The sequence below is a fragment of the Carlito syrichta genome, unplaced genomic scaffold (genome assembly GCF_000164805.1).
Source record: "Carlito syrichta isolate Samal-C Ts95f unplaced genomic scaffold, Tarsius_syrichta-2.0.1 Scaffold302428, whole genome shotgun sequence".
Classification (NCBI taxonomy): domain Eukaryota; kingdom Metazoa; phylum Chordata; class Mammalia; order Primates; family Tarsiidae; genus Carlito; species Carlito syrichta.
In genome coordinates, this window is record NW_007246524.1 from 55,689 (window position 1) to 65,934 (window position 10,246).

Consider the following 10,246-nt stretch of genomic DNA (forward strand, 5'->3'; position numbering starts at 1 on the left):
GAAAAGACACTTGAGAAGGAGAGGACTGGCCTGGTAGGGGTAGGAGACACTGCTGACAGTGAGGGCAGCACTGAGCATCTGTGTCCACCCCAGGTTAATAACACTGCCTTCAATCGGGGCAAGTTATGCAATGTGGGGTTCTGGGAGGCCATGCAGGAGGAGGACTGGGACTGTGTCTTCTTCCACGATGTGAACCTACACCCAGAGGATGACCGCAACCTTTACACCTGCGACATCTTCCCTGCCCATGTGTCCATGGCCATCAATAAATTTAACTACAAGTATGTGGAGGGGAGGGACTCTCCTGTGGAGCACTGTTGGCCAGGCCTTGCCTTTCCCATGTCTATCTGTGCAGTGGGGTCAAGGTCAAGAGTCCAGGTCTTGGATACGGGTTGAGGAATGGAGTCGGTAATGGGACCCTTCCTCTTGGATGTGGGTGTCAAGTTGGAGTGAGGGTAGTTGTCATGGGGGAGAGGGTCAGAAGATGTATTCAATAAAGTGGTGAGCAGAGAGAGATGTTACGGAGGTCAGGGGGGTATGCACAAGGGGACGGCCTAACTAGAGGTGACCAAGGGGCTATTCTTTTTTTTTTTTTTTGAGTTGGAGTCTCACTCTGTCACCCAGGCTAGAGTGCAGTGGCACACTCACGGCCACCCCAGCGTCAACCTGCTGGGCTCCGGCGATCCTTCCATCTCAGTCTTCCAAGTAGCTGGAACTATAGGCGTACGCTACCACACCTAGCTATTTTTTTCTTTTTGGTTTATTGTAGAGATGAGGTCTCACCATGTTGCCCAAGCTGGTCTCGAATCCACGGGCTCAGGCAATCCTCTCACCTCGGCCTCCAAAAAGCTGGGATTACAGGCTTGAGCCACTGTGCCCATCTAAAGGAGCTGTTCTAGGGGTCTGGGGGAAAGGGACCATCAATGGGGTCACAAGATGGGCCTGCCAGATGACTCAGGAGATGAGACATCCTAAGGGTCAGGTGAGGGGCCATCCCAAGGGTCAGGTAAGGAGTTATCTCAAGGGTCAAGGGAGGGACTATCACAAAGATCAGGGATAAGTTATCCCAGAGGTAAGTGGAAAAGGCCCAACCCAGAAATGAACCTTGGAGATCCTGGCCAGAAATAGGCCATGGTCTCTGTTGCCTGAAACTCCATGTGCTTCCAACTCTCTTTGCCTCCCAAGGCTGCCCTATCCAGGATTCCTTGGAGGTGTGTTTTCCTTGTGCCCCATTCACTACCTGAGGATGAATGGATTCTCTAACATGTACAGTGGCTGGGATGATGAAGGTGACAACATTGCTGCCAGGTGGGTGCCCTGTTCTGTGAAGCCAAGCAGAAAGGACTTCAGGTCCCAACATGGTGAGGGGGATACATATTACCCTGGACTGAGGGGGACACAGGCCGTGCAGTACTGAAAAGGATATGGGCCAGGTTGGACTAAGGAGGGCATAGGTTGTCCTGGACTGAGGGGAGCTACCCTGGACTGGAAGGCTGGTATGGGGACCCTCTCAGAGACAGGGATCTGGCCTCCCCGCTCTTTCCCATGTCTCTGGAAGGGCAAAACTGAGCGGGATGCTCCTCTCACGGCCCCACCTGCTCTTTGGCCGCTACCACATGCTGGAGGAAGGGGAGGACTCCAGCCACAAGTACAGCCCCCAGAGGTGAGCCAGTGATGGAGGCAGGGTGGCTGCTCCTGGGTCCTCCCTGAGGCCTAGGCTTACACAGTTGCCTTCCCCACTCCCCAGGCCTGGCCTGGCCTGGATCCACCGAAGGTGGTGGCACGATGGCATCAACTTGCTGAGCTACAGGCTGCTCTCCAAGGAGCGGCGAGCCCTCTACACCAACCTCACTGTGGACTCAACTTCCAAGCCCCAGGAGACCCAGTGACAAGCTGAGGGGTCTGGAGGCTGGAACAGAGTCCCTGAGACCAGGGTTACAGGATAGTCCCCCAGCCACCCCACCTAGTTTCTTATTAAAGGAGTGTTTATTTTACTCAGTTCTCCTCTCTGACATTCCTTATTTCATTTATCCATCCATCCATTTCCTTCCTTCTTTCCTCTTCCCCCAACCCTACCCTCCTCCTCCTCCTCCTCCTTCTGTTTCTTCTTCTGTCTCTCTGTGTTGGTCTGCCTCTCATTTAACTAAGTTCAGAAAGTATTTCTTAACAGACATTCATTAGTACAAGGGAAAAGTCCCTTCAAGTGAATGCACTTAAAATAGGGATCACAATTTTGTGGTAAATAGTGTTTGGGAAGGGGGTCTTGACTGGGACTTCACATTGAATAACAGAATTTGATTTCTCAGAATACCTTTATTTCAAACTTAGTGAAATTCCATGATTGTTGAGTCATGGGAACAAGCATTTGTGTACATCTCAAGATGGCCAGCTACCATTCTAATATTGGACTTCATATTAGTGCATGTCACCTGCAAAGGAGCCCACGGCATAAAAACTATTGCTACTACTACTGTGCAGCTGGAAAAAATTAAGTCAGAGAGGTTAAGTCACTTGCCATCAAACTAGAGCTGGAATGTGGAGCATTCAGTTAGGCTGGCTCCAGAGCTCATGAGCCTTACTGCTGCTGTGCCCAAGCCTTGTGCTAATTCTTACAACAAAAGATAGATCAAGTACTGACTTTCAGGAGGGAGGGATGGGCATTAGGGGCAGTATGTTTTCTAGTCAAATCATGACGGTACAACATCCTTCACCATGGCTTTCACTGCCCAATAATAAAGGTCGTGGGGAGATAGAAGTACAGTGATTAAGATGTTGGCATCAGACAGCCTGGTTCAAATCCAGGCTTCTCTCAGTGCTAGGTTTTTGGTCTTTGGGCAGATTTATATCAAATTCTCTAAACCTCAGTTTCTACATCTCTAAAACGGGATCATGGGGTTAGATTACCTCCTATAAAGGTTGTGAGGAAAACATGAGTTAATTCAAACTGCCCAGAACATTAGCTTCTCCCTCTGGAAATTCAATTTAGACTCTTGACCCCTCATCTTCCTGTGAGGTCCTTGCACTAACAGTTATTTATCTTAGTTCTCTGAGCTGACAGGTTTTTCCAGAGATCTAAGAACATGCCCTCATGTGACTGAAAACTTCAGATGGCTCCCTGGGACCCCTCAACTCCAAAGCTAATCACTCCATCAATCTTCAAATTCTTCAGTCTATGATCCAACAGGCATTGAGTACTGACTGACTTGTCCCAAGAAATGGTACTGAGAGGAAAGAAAAACTAATGAAATGAGCATTCTGGGAGTTAGGGGAACGAAGGGAACAAGAATTATGAACAACAGACCCAGTAGGAGGTCTGAAGTCAGAGGTGTGAAGTGGTCAGGAAAGGAACAGCTTTCTCCAAGGGGGAAGTTCACCAGAGGATGGAAGTGTGAGGAGGGGAGGGGAGGGAGGACCATGTGAAGAGTGAACACGGAACTGGAGATAATGTCCCAAGAGTGGTCCCTCTATGTGATGATTAGGGATAGGGAAAGCCTACATCAGAAAAGGCACATTCTGAGAGGTCCTGGAAACATCTAACCAGTGTGTCTACACTATGGGCATGAGGTATTTTGGGGTTTTTTTGTTTACTTGTTTTTACCATCCTATGGTCACCCCTACTTCTTCCCCAAAACTGGATAAGGTGCCACCCCCAGGACTTAGATGAACACTACTTTCCCCCACACCATACAAAACCCCTCACCACCATAGAGAGGCCTCTGAAGCCTTCCTACCTCACTCGGATCAGGGCAAAAGCCAGGCCTTGTGCCTGACTTCCCCAGGTGAGTCCTGGTTTTCCTCTTTTCTCTGGAGGTAAGATAGATAAGCCCCCACTCCAGATAGGGAGAGACCAATGAGACAGACAAAACATGTTTGCTCTCCAGAGCCCAGTACTTCTCCTGCATGCAAAGTCTCCTCATTCCAGACATATTCTCAGGCCTATGCCAGCTCCTGACCAGCCTGTTGGCCCTCATCATCTTTGAAGGGGTCCAGAAACAGGCTCTGGGTGCCTACCTCCAATACCCTTGCACATCTGGAAAGACCCCCAATGGACTAAAGTCTCCCACCTCAGCTCCATGCCCAGCTGACAGAAACCCAGGCAGGTTCATGGAGACAGGGTCCCACTAATATTCACCAAGCACATGGTCTCCCTACACAGTTCCAAGGGCTTCACACACAATCACCTGCTTACCTCTCACACTAAACTCATGGGGTAGGGTACTATTGTAATCTTCCTTTTGTAGATGAGAAAACCAGAACAGATGAGTCCAATAACTTGCTCAGCAGATGAAGAAAAGACCTAGGAATCTAATCCAGGAAACTGGCTCATGAGCCTGTCTACGGAAAGATTAAGCCGTTCTGCTTCTCATAAGTGATATTAGCCCCTCCTCCACCCAACCTTTTTAAATAAAAAGTGGGGATGAGGGGAATAAGTAATAAAAAATGTGAGAATGGCTAAACAAGTTATAGGTCAGTCCCATGGAATACCATGCAGCCAATCAAAAGATACACTGTAGGCATGCACACACATGTATGACAGGATCTGAGTTTTATGTAAAAAAGGAAAGGGTCCTTAAATAGGTATACAATTATGAACACAGTAATGTGTGTGTGTATCACGTGTTGACGGTCACCTTCTGTAAAAATACCCAGGCAGTAAGTATTTCATCTTGGGGGCCATACAGTCTCTGCCACAACTACTCAAGTCTGCCAATGGAGTATAAAAGCAGCCCTTGACAACATATATCCAAATGAACATAGCTGTGTCCCAATAAAACTTTATTTTTTAAAAAAGGTAGTAGGCCAGATTTGGTCAATGGCCACAGTTTGCTGACTCCTGGTGTATACCATCAGGAACCTATATAAAAAACAGGAATGAGCCCAGACTAAATGGTTGGCATTGATTATCTATGCAGTCTCACGATAGATGGTGGAGGTGGAAAGGAAAGGGAGGGTACAGCTAAGCTAATCATAAAAGACCAGCGTACATTACAGAATCTTATTTATCCATTTTTTAAAAAATGTGCATTCATGTGTTTATTTAATAAGGAAATTAATAATTATTGATGGCAAAACCTCATGGTATAAATCTTCAATTGGGAATCAATTTGATAAACATAATTACATTAGATTATTTACAAAATATAACTGTACTCTACCTACACCTCCTGTAATATGATTTCTGCAGCAAACTTTACTGAGGGCACACACACATATATACATATATACACATATATGTATGCTGACCAGACCATATACATATGTGCCGGGAGCCACAATCACTAGTAAAAGGTAAAAGGGACCTGAAAACAGGAAAAACACCAGCTGGGAGCAAGGCCTCAATAAAACGCGGCCATGACGGAGGTAAAGCCCCATGGATCCTGTTGACGGACCTTCCCTAACTTTGAAGGATTGCATGCATAGGCTTGAGAATGTTCCCTCTTTAATTGAGATAATAGATGTGCAAATGGATAATGGCATTTGACAGCAAAAATTATACCTAGGCATAATGGAGGTAAGATTGCAGCAAAAAGGGTGCCCCTTAGGGTGTGTAAGGATGTTTTTCAGTAACAGCAGGAGGCCGAGAAAAATGAGTTGGCCACTTCCTCATAAACAACAGACCCCAGCTGAGAGCTGGTGGAAAACAACCGTTTGAGATAAAAAATAGGTTAAGATATTTTAGGATTAAATAAGTAGTTTAATGAAGATAGAATTTAGCATATTAATAATAAGATAGTAAGATAAGATAAACTAGTGAGATAAGAGATATTTAATAGTATAAGTGATAGTTAAGAAAATATAGAGACATAAGGATAGAAATAAGATTAATAGAAATAAATATATAGTAGTAAGTAAATTAAATAAGACTTAGGGTTAAGGTTTAGCTTTATAGGGTAAGGATATTATAGGCCTATAATAGTAAATGGTTATAAGAAAGTTAGGAAGAAAACCAGGATGTTCATAAATGTTTGACTTAAGAAAAACACCACCTGTGGTTGAAATTGTTAAAGGTCAACCTTATTGTGAGTGTAAAAAGGATGTATATGGGCGTTTGGTTAGCAACATAAGATACATCTGTGGGTACAGGGCTGAGTGGAAAACCTATATAAGCTTGTGAAAAATAAATAAAAATTGGCAGAGTCTTGAGCTCTCCCCAGGAAGAGGATTCCTGTCGTTTTTGTCTTTTCTTTTTTGCCGCTTCCCAATTCCCCTCTCAAGCCTTGACTCTCTCCTGGAGCTGGACTCTGGCAAGTGGCGCCTGAATAGGGACTTGAGCAGGCAAGCATAATTTTCATGTCGTTCATCGTTTCGGGAACAGATTTTGTCCTGAGGGTGACGCAGACCCCCTGTGAGTGAGTGCAGGAAGGGATAGGACAAATAGCCAGAACTTTTGAGATGTTATTGTGCCTCTTTAGGATGTTGAGAAGTAATCATGTCAGAACTTTTGAGATGTTATTGTGCCTCTTTAAGATATTGAGAAATAATCGTGTCTGAACTTTTGAGATGTTGTAGTGCCTCTTTAAAAAGAAGTTGAGAAGTTGCGTGTCTCTTTTTACGAGTATTTCAGAATTTGAGAAGTTGTTGTGCCTCTTTAAAAGTGTTGTGTCTCTTTAAGAGTATTTCAGAATTTGAGAAGTTGTTGTGCCTCTTTAAAATAAGTAATTTTGGGTCATTCAGGTTCTAAAGAAAGGAAAGCATATTTGAGAATAATAGGAAAAACGTTGCAACACAAAGGTATTAAGGTTAGTAAAGATATGCTTAATTCATTTTTAGATTTTGTGCAGAAAGTAAGTCCTTGGTTTCCTGATGAGGGAACCTTGGATTTGAAAACTTGGGATCGGGTTGGAAAAAATATTAAAAAATGGTATTCTACTAATGGAGGGACTCAGATGCCTGAGGATGCTTATTCTTTGTGGAATGTTTTGAGACAGGCGCTTGTGACTACTCCTTGCTATGGTACCTTTTCCCAACCTGAGTCAACTGTCACCCCGTTGCTTAGTAGAACATCCTCTTGTCCTCCATTTGCCCTTCTGAAGCGTGCTGTGATCCGGCTGGGACAAGCCCCGAGAGGTGAGGGCAGCCTTGGGCTGCGGTCTCCGCCTGCACCTCTTCCCACATTTCTCTTCCATGTCCTCCCGCTCCGTGGCTGTCTCAGGGATGCCTTCCTCGCCGCGGCAGCCTTGGTGGGTGCCCTGGCTGCTGTGGCCCATCCTGCTGGTTGGCACCGTGGCTGCTTCCCAGAATCAAGAACGGCTATGTGCATTTAAGGACCAATATCAGCAAGACCTTGGGATAGGTGAGAGTCGAATCTCTCATGAAAATGGGACAATATTATGCTCAAAAGGTAGCATCTGCTATGGCCTTTGGGAGAAATCAAAAGGGGACATAAATCTTGTAAAACAAGGATGTTGGTCTCACATTGGAGATCCCCAAGAGTGTCACTATGGAGAATGTGTAGTAACTACCACTCCTCCCTCAATTCAGAATGGGACATACTGTTTCTGCTGTTGTAGCACAGATTTATGTAATGTCAACTTTACTGAGAATTTTCCACCTCCTGACACGACACCACTCAGTCCACCTCATTCATTTAACCGAGATGAAACAATAATCATTGCTTTGGCTTCAGTCTCTGTATTAGCTGTTTTGATAGTTGCCTTATACTTTGGACACAGAATTTTGACAGGAGACCATAAACAAGGTCTTCACAGTATGAACATGATGGAGGCAGCAGCATCAGAACTTTCTCTTGATTTAGATAATCTGAAACTGTTGGAGCTGATTGGCCAGGGTCGATATGGAGCAGTATATAAAGGCTCCTTGGATGAGCGTCCAGTTGCTGTAAAAGTGTTTTCCTTTACAAACCGTCAGAATTTTATCAATGAGAAGAACATTTACAGAGTGCCTTTGATGGAACATGACAATATTGCTCACTTTATAGTTGGAGATGAGAGAGTCACTGCCGATGGACGCATGGAATATTTGCTGACGGAGTACTATCCCAATGGATCTGTATGCAAGTATTTGAGTCTCCATACAAGTGACTGGGTAAGCTCATGCCGTCTGGCTCATTCTGTGACTAGGGGACTGGCTTATCTTCACACAGAATTACGAGGAGATCATTATAAACCTGCAATTTCCCACCAAGATTTAAATAGCAGAAATGTCTTGGTGAAAAACAATGGAACCTGTGTTATTAGTGACTTTGGGCTGTCCATGAGGCTGACTGGAAATAGACTGGTGTGCCCAGGGGAAAAAGATAATGCAGCCATAAGTGAGGTTGGCACAATCAGATATATGGCACCAGAAGTGATTGAAGGAGCAGTGAACCTCAGGGACTATGAATCAGCTTTGAAACAAGTAGACATGTATGCACTTGGGCTAATCTATTGGGAGATATTTATGAGATGTACAGATCTCTTCCCAGGGGAATCTGTGCCAGAATACCAGATGGCCTTTCAGACAGAAGTTGGAAACCACCCCACTTTTGAGGATATGCAGGTTCTTGTGTCTAGGGAAAAACAGAGACCCAAGTTCCCAGAAGCCTGGAAGGAAAATAGCCCGGCAGTGAGATCACTCAAGGAGACAATTGAAGACTGTTGGGACCAGGATGCAGAGGCTCAGCTTACTGCACAGTGTGCTGAGGAGAGGATGGCTGAACTTATGATGATATGGGAAAGAAACAAGTCCATGAGTCCAACAATTAACTCCTGAGGCATTGGAAGCATTGAATAAGGTTCAGCAAAAGCTTGCTGCACAGCAGGTAAAATACACTAAGCCTTGGTCCTTACTCGTTTCATCTATTGAATATACTCCTACAGGATGGCTACATTTACCTGTTTTGGTAGTGTATCCAACATATTCTGCTCATCTCATAAGTAAAGGTCAAACCAGGAGTAAAGAACTTTTCGGAAGTGATGTGTCAGAAATTATTATACCATATACTAAAGTACAATTAGATACATTAATAGCTGAGGATGTCGACTGGGCTTTGGCATTATTAGGATTTGTTGGAGTTATTTCTTTCCATTGACCTGCGAATCCTCTATTGCAATTTCTAAGTCGAAAGGCAATTATTTTTCCGAGTTGCTGCTCAGCTCAACCGTTGCCGCCTCTGGCAGAGCTGGTCTTTACTGATGGGTCGTCTACAGGGCACACAGACTATGTGGTTAATAATCAACCTTATGCTTTAAGACTACAGATAAATCTGCCCAGAGTCGAAATGTGCGCAGTTATAGCCGTTTTCGAGAAATTTTCAGTGCCAACTTTTTAATTTGTACTCTGATTCCAAATACATAGTTGCTTTATTTCCTCATATAGAGACTGCACCTATGTCAAAAAATTCTTCCATTTTCTCGTTATTGCAAAAATTACAGGTATTAATTCAAGCTCAAAGTGTCCCATTTTTTATTGGACACATACGAGCGCATTCTATGTTACCTGGTCCTATACATGAGGGGAATGCATTGGCAGACTTCCATACTAAGGCGGTGTTAACAGCCATTGAGGAAGTGATAGAAAATCATAATTTACATCACCAAAATGCTACGGCTATGAGATTACAATTTTATATACCTTGAGAAACTGCCAGAGTGATCGTTCTAAATTGTAAAATATGCCCTTCTCCCCCTGCTCCACCAGAAGGAGTAAATCCATGGGGCTTGAGATCTAATGATTTATGGCAGATGGACATGACTCATTGGAAGACGTTTGGCAAAACTTCTTATGTACATGTTTGTGTAGACACATATTCCCATGTCATATGGGCTACGGCCAGGACTGGGGAAGTCTTTAAGCATGTTGAACAACATTTATTTGCATGTTTTGCTGTCTTGGGGATGCCTCGGGCATTAAAAACAGACAACGCTCCTGCCTATACCTCTAAGGCATTTTAGGATTTTTGTACAACATTTAGAATATCTCATTCCACAGGAATTCCTTATAACCCTCAAGGGCAAGCTATTGTGGAATGAGCCCATCAAACCTTAAAACATCAGCTTACTAAATTACAAGAAGGAGATTATAAATGTTTCTCAACACGTTTTAAGTCATGCTTTATTTGTAATTAATCATTTAAATGTTAATTACGAAGGAGAGTCAGCCTTTTCATGGCATGTTACCATAAACAAAAAACAAACCTTCCCATTGGTCAGGTGGAAGGACTTGCTCACTGGAGAGTGGTGAGGTCCTGATATTTTACTAACATCCGGATGAGGATTTGCTTGTGTCTTTCCCCAGAATGCTGGTT

At 44.2% G+C, this 10,246-nt stretch overlaps 1 pseudogene; it reads left to right on the top strand.

Moving 5' to 3' along the window:
- The first annotated feature begins 6,129 nt into the window (after positions 1-6,129).
- LOC103258974 lies at positions 6,130-9,554 on the top strand (annotated as a pseudogene).
- Positions 9,555-10,246: the final 692 nt, after the last annotated feature.